This window comes from Malus domestica, chromosome 13, assembly GCF_042453785.1.
Source record: "Malus domestica chromosome 13, GDT2T_hap1".
NCBI classification, from domain to species: Eukaryota; Viridiplantae; Streptophyta; class Magnoliopsida; order Rosales; family Rosaceae; genus Malus; species Malus domestica.
The window spans coordinates 18,876,583-18,883,786 of NC_091673.1; the positions used below are offsets into that span (position 1 = coordinate 18,876,583).

Sequence of the window (7,204 nt, forward strand, 5' to 3'; positions counted from 1 at the left end):
AAACACTGGAAATATTGAGTAATTACAATAAAATATAACTTGCATGAACAATGTGTGGTATGAAGCTAAAAACCCACTAGTTTGGCATGAAAGGGAGCAATTGTTCTTGGTTGCATAGTTTTGAAGTGGCTAACCTAGGGTTTCTAATGTTTTGGTAGTTTTGAAGGGGTAAGGAAGCTTATCAAAAAGATCAGAGTGAATGAACTATTTAAAGCTCGTGAATTGGGGTTTCCAGCACTTATAAATAACTTACTCTGATTAGTGCGTCTTTCTTTTAAATGTATTGAGGCTTTTGATTTATAGTTGTAGGGATTTCTCTAAGTTTTAGCTAGGGGATCCTGTGGTTTCCTCTCTTCTTCCAATTTTACTAAGTCTCCCTTTCTTCTTTTCATAGGTCCAGCTACATCTAAGGGCGGATCTATTAAGGGACCAGGGTGGTCCTCGGATAAATGGTCGTGAGGATCCTCAATGACCACCTAAGTTTAGGCAACGGTGGAGAAGAACAACAGCCATAGCTGCTACACGCTGTGCAAAACAGGGGAGGAAGAAGAAAGCCATTTTTTTTTAAATGCCTTGCCAAAACAACGTTGTTTTGAGACAAGTCATTAAAAAAATTTAAAAACTCACGTGATAGAGCACTCACCATCTTACAAAATAGTAATCAAATTCACTTTACCAATAATACCTAAGCCAGCCGATTTGCCGAAGGCCATCAACATCTGATTCGCCAAAGTCACTAATTATCTGCCGCTCTTGTTCCTCACGCTACTCAAGCCAGCCGATTCGCCGAAGGCCATCACCATCAACTTTACAATTTTTGTAAGCTGTCTTCGTGTTTGATTAGATGGGTTGCTTTAATTTTCTTATGGGTGTTCTGTTTTACCTTTGTATTGGTGCTTTCTGATGGTTCTGGTAAATATATAGCATGTATGAAGTATGATGGAGTTGATTGTAGTAACAAAGTGCCCACCATGTGCTTGAAGGAATGCTAGAGTGGGTATTGGATAAAGGGTGTGTCTTGAATCTTGATTGAAATCCAGAATCAGTGTGAAGAAGTTTATTTCTTCATCTGGGATTTTTGCTTCGAGTTCTTTCTGTGGATTAGTTCCCGTTTGGAGGATTTTTTAATTCAAGTAAATAGTAGGAAAATGGGTTTCCCTTTTGAAGCTGAAAGAATCTAGTAAATAGGCTCTTATTATTACTTTGGGAGATTGGTTAAATTGCTTCAGTATTGAAATTGGTTCACCTTTGCTATGATATGAAAGAGTTGGTCTCAATTTATTGATTTCATGTATTTAGTGGAATTTAGAGGTGTCATTTTTAGTTGATATGAACTCATTGCATGCTTAAATAAACGGGTTTTTCTTTTACGGTGAATTCCTTTATTTACATGAGCTAGTGCCTAGTGATTAGGCTAATGTGTGATCAATGAATTTTTGGATGTGTTTTTTTTATAAAGTAAGACGCCATATCCCTCTTTTCCATTCTCTCTGTTTGGGTAAGATATGGTGCATCCGTCTTTAATGGATATATGTTTAACATCAAGGCTGCTCTAAGACCGAGTTGAAGCTGATGTTCTTTGTTTTTTTTTTTCTTGGTTTTTAATAGCATACTTCTATTAGGTCTTCAAGAACTTTGAGAAATGGGTGGACTGCCGGCAGAAAATACTTCCTCTGAGACTGAGCCCAAGCCAACCGATTCGCCGAACGCCATCAACATCAACTTTAGAATTTCTGTAAGTTTTCTAATTTAGTTTTAGTTCTTACTTATTTTTTGTGTTAGTTGATACATATTTTTTTGTTGAAGATTGTGTTACAGAATGGAGGATCAATGGTTAAATGATAGTTTAGTTGTTTGCATTGAGAGATAAGTTTTTTCTTGTATTGACAATGAAACTATCATGACATGTTTTCGAAGTATGAAATCCCATCGTGGACAAATTTAGTATTTCTAACTTGTTTAGCACAAAGATTATAAATGAAAAGTTGTAGTTTGTGATTTATTTGTTTAATGATATTTTCGTCCATTTGTTTTTTGGAGCTTTTATATTGGGACCACCCTATGTTAAAATCCTGGATCCGCCACTGGTTACATCATTCCTTTTTTGTATAACGCTACAAAGGGTGGGTAACCCCGTGAAGGCCAAGGTTAAACACGATGCCCAGGGCTCCTTCTTCCAGCACCAAGTCCAACAATACAACTCTATCTTTGGCAATGCTCCACTCTGCCTTCTCCCTCATTTTCGTGTAAGAGCTTTGTTGATGCACAAAATCAGCGAAGACTTTGGTACAACAGAAAGTGTCAGGTTTTGTGACCTTCGCTTGGTTGCTTCGGTCACTAGTGAGGATAAGTACGTAAATGAATAGAGACAGAGAAGCAAACACAGGATGTACGTGGTTCACCCAGATTGGCTACGTCCACGGAGTAGAGGAGTTCTTATTAGTAGTGAAGGGCTTACACAAGTACAAAGGATCAAGCTCTCAATTTAGTGAGTTCTTGTGAATGATTTAACACAAATGGCATTAGGCAATATTGTGGGGGAATGACCCCTATTTATAGAAAAACTTGTAGCTTTGTCACATTGACATGTGTCATGTTATGATTGGTTCTTGATGTCGACACGTGCTGCGCTCTGATTGGCTTCTAATCTTGACACGTGTCGAGTAGTGATTGGCCTCCTGGTCGGAGGGGAACTCTTCTGGGTCCTTGACAGTATAGCGTTGGCCGGTGCTCGGTAGTTTCGGGATTGGTCAAGTATGGTACAAACAGTGCTCCCCTAAGTTCCCGAGTGAGGGAAACTCCTCGGTTGGGGACTTGCAAGATCCAATCCCTTGAGTAATTACGAAACTTCTAAGTACCGAAGTGTGGTCTGATCTTCATCTGCCCTTCTCTGGAAGTACCTTTCCTCCATCCGGGAATGGTGTATTTAGCTGATGTTGACGCACAAGGTAATGTATCAATTTCACTTGAAGCTTAGTTGTAGTTTCGGGCTTAGTCAAGTGTGATACAAACCCTATAGTAGGAGTCCCCCAAGTCGCCGAGCTAGGAGATCTGCCGAAAGAGGTGACAGACAAGGTAAGCAGTCAAACTTCCAAGTAAGCAACCCAGGATCAGAGGTTTGACTTCGGCTTCCGGTTGATTGTTCTCCTTCTCCTTGTCTCTCATTCAACTGCCAGGATAAGGAGAAGCAAATGGATAAGAGATGATATGAGATACTTTTGCTTTTGAAGAAGTAACTTTCCACAGGCTTATTCTTGAACTGTGCTGGAGGGTTTTCTGGTGCCCTTCAGAGTATAAGGCCGACTCAAAAATTTGAGGGTCAAAACAAGTCCATCAAATCTAGAGTACGTTCGACCTTGATGATATGGGATACTTTTGCTGTTGACGGAATAATGAATGTGGTATGGAAAGGTGTCGTGCTGTAGTGATCTGTTTCAGCTCACCGTTGAACCTTCTGCTTCAATCTTTTGCATGGCAGAAGTGGTGTGCAACCTTTGCATTTAAATGGTCCTTCAGAACATTCCTTCATAGTGACTCATCCACGCTTGGCAGCTTCAGTGTAAAGAGCCAATATCTGATCAACTGTCATGAGGTATTTGCCGGTGGAATTCGTGACCTTGACAGCAGTTGAGGATGAGTACTCGAGAGCAATGCTAAGTAAGCAACCAGGCAAAGGCTCCAGGCAGTCAGTTCCAAATTGGAGGTTTGATTTCAGGTTCCGACTGACTGCTCTCTTTCTCCTTGTCCTGCAGGTGTGGACAAGGACAAAGACAAAGATAGGGAGAAAGCATGATATGGGATACTCTTGCTTTCGACCCTAATGATATGAGATACTCTTGTTCTTGGTGTGGCTTATTTGCTGAGGTATTATCGGGGGGAAATAAAGCTGAGTATTTCGAGAGTTTATGTTGAGGGTGCCTTTTCGAATGCGAGAAAGGGTTGAGCATTTTTGCAGGTTTGCCTGTCCGTTGAGGAGGGAGGTCAATGTATATAGGGATTTCCCAATAACAAGTAGTAATGCTATTCTTTTACCCTTCTTGGTCACAGCAATGTAGTGGGAGTTGCCAGCTTCACGTGTTTTAATTTTGTCAGAGCACTTTGAAAAAGTGGTATGTGGTATCTGGAAAGCTGATATTACGTGTGAAGATTACAGACAAGCTTTATCTAAGGAAATCTGGCTCTCGAAGTTCTGAGAGTTGTGCCTCTTCGGTTTTCGAACAAGCAATCCCGTCGAGGATCTGACTCTCGAGATTCGGAAAGCGGTGCTACTCCGGTTTTTGAGAAAGTAATTATGTTGGGAGTTTTTTCTCGAATGTGAGTAAAGGTTGGACGTTCTTGCCAACCTGTCTTGCCGCAAAACACGGAGGTCGACACACATAGGGACTTTCCAGTTGTCAAGCAGTGGTGCTGTTCCTTTACCCTTATGGGTAATAGTAGGGTAGCTGGAACTTCGAAATTCTCGTGCCTAAACTTTGTCAGAGATCTTTGACAAAGTTATATGTGGTACCCGAGGAGTTGATGGTGCATATGGAGAGCGGTGATTGAACAGTAAGATTCACATGCTTTTTACTTCACCAGAAATCTTCGACAGATTGCCCGTAATTTCCGCAAAGCTGATTGTGCATGTGACAGGTGCTGACGAGGCTGAAAAAGCAGGTGCTTCTTCGATTTCTGAGATCGGCCCTCGTGGTCTCTGAGCAGCCCAGCTTTTGAGAAAGCAAACGCCTCTTCGATTTCTGAGATCGGCCCTCGTGGTCTCTGAGCAGCCCAGCTTTTGAGAAAGCAAACGCCTCTTTGATTTCTGAGATCGGCCCTCGTGGTCTCTGAGCAGCCCAGCTTTTGAGAAAGCAAACGCCTCTTCGATTTCTGAAGCTCCGTCGAGTGCAGATTTTTATAGAGGCTGGCATTAAGTTCCACAGCACACCTGAATCTCTACCAGTAGAAGCTCATTTCTTGCACTTCTAAGATCTTGATTTGTCTGACCTCTTCCTTCTTCAACACATTTGAAAATGTCTGGACCCTCCGACCGTCGTTTTGACCTGAACCTTGGAGAAGAGACAGCCACGCTTTCTCCAGACAACATATGGCGCCCATCCTTCATATCCCCTACTGGTCCTCTTACCGTTGGGGATTCTGTGATGAAGAATGATATGACCGCTGCAGTGGTGGCCAGGAACCTTCTCACTCCCAAAGATAACAGACTACTTTCCAAACGGTCTGATGAGTTGGCTGTTAAGGACTCTCTGGCTCTTAGTGTTCAGTGTGCAGGTTCTGTGTCTAATATGGCCCAACGCCTATTTGCTAGAACCCGCCAAGTTGAATCATTGGCTGCTGAAGTGATGAGTCTCAAACAGGAGATTAGAGGGCTCAAGCATGAGAATAAGCAGTTGCACCGGCTCGCCCATGACTATGCTACAAACATGAAGAGGAAGCTTGACCAGATGAAGGAATCTGATGGTAAGGTTTTACTTGATCATCAGCGGTTTGTGGGTTTGTTCCAAATGCATTTATTGCCTTCGTCCTCTGGGGCTGTACCTGGTAATGAAGCTTCAAATGATGAACCTCCAATGCCTCCTCCTTCTGGGGTTTTGTCAAGTACTGAGGCTCCGGATAACCACCCTCCGGTGCTTTCTCTTTCTGGAGCTCTACCGACTGCTGAGACTTCCCCTAAGCAACCTTTGTGAAGGCTCCCTTTTGTTTGTTTATTTTGACTCATGTATATGTACATATTTGTGGCTTATCGAAAATATTAATAAATAAGCTTTGCTTCATTTCAATATATTGTGTTAAATACACCAAAGCCTTCTTCATAAAGTTCTTTGAATTTTTGCTTTTGTTGAAACCTGTATTGTTGAAGCTTTGTGAGTGAAGCATGTAGTTTGAGGTAGTGTTCCCTTAATTTCCCGAGTGAGGAAAACTTCTCGGTTGGAGACTTGAAAAATCCAAGTCACTGAGTGGTTGTGAGACTGCCGAGTATTAAGGTGCAGTAGCATATGGTGGGAGTCCCCCAAGTCTTCAGGCGAAGAGAGTTGCCGAATGAGGTGTCTCGCTTGTTACTAATTTGTCAAAGTAACGAATCCTTGTTTCGATGTCACACATTCGCATATGCCTTATCTAAAAATATTTCCAACTTTTGTGTGTTTGATGCTGCATGCTATTGACTAGACAAGATCAAGTGCAATTAGTAGCTTTTCTCTCTTTTTCATCTTTTCTTTGGTGGAATTGCTTTTCGTTTCCACTAATCAGCCTGAATGGATGCAAGATAACACCATTCTCTATAGCTCAGATCGCAAAGTCGTCTTCATGAAAGTTGTTCCTTATCTTGTGAACTACAACATCTCCAAATTTGAGATCCATCGGAGTAGTACAACTCCAGAAATTCAGGTATGATGAGTAACTGTTCATCAATTTTCTGTTAACCCGTCAGACTTGTTGTGAGCTTCTAAACTCCATTTTTTCTTGTTCATCTCAACATACTTTCTTCATCGAAGTTGTTCCTCACCTTGTCAGCTACAACATATCCAAATTTGAGATCCATCGGAGCAGTACAAATCCAGAAATTCAGGTATGATGAGTGACTGTTCATCATTTTTCTGTCAACCTGTCAGACTTGTTGTGAGCTTCGAAACTCCATTTTCTCTTGTTCAGATCAACATACTTTCTTCATCGAAGTTGTTCCTTAACTTGTGAACTACAACATATCCAAATTTGAGGTCCCTCAGAGCAGTATAACTCCAGAAATCCAGGTATGATGAGTGACTGTTTATCATTTGTCTGTCAACCCGTCAGATTTGTTGTGAGCTTTGAAACTCTATTTTCTCTTGCTCAGATCAGCATGCTTTCTTCATTGAAGTTGTTCCTCAGCTTGTGAACTACAACATATCCAAATTTGAGATCCCTCGGAGCTGTATAACTCAAGAAATTTGGTACAACAAGCTTAAAAGGGAAAGATACTTTTTTTGGCTTATTAAAGTGGCGCACGGCTTTAGGTCTAGACGTGATTCGGTTTTGATTTGGTCAGCTAGCTTTGGGTTTTGGTTGTTTCCTATGTGTCTTACTTGGTTTGTAACAGAAAGGAAAAAATAAATTGTTCTCTCTCAGGTACCGTTTAGTACATGAGACGGGGCGTTCCATCCCACATTTGGTGCGCCTAAAACGGGTGGAACGTGTTGTTCCACGGGACAAGTTTTGGGTGAATTTTCGT

General features: G+C 41.5%; 1 long non-coding RNA gene across 1 annotated transcript; it reads left to right on the forward strand.

The window, feature by feature from the left end:
• Nucleotides 1–6,253: 6,253 nt before the first annotated feature.
• Nucleotides 6,254–6,913, forward strand: LOC139190299 (uncharacterized). Its single transcript, XR_011574416.1, has 3 exons — nucleotides 6,254–6,384; nucleotides 6,673–6,746; nucleotides 6,830–6,913. It is a non-coding gene; the product is annotated as an uncharacterized lncRNA (long non-coding RNA).
• Nucleotides 6,914–7,204: the final 291 nt, after the last annotated feature.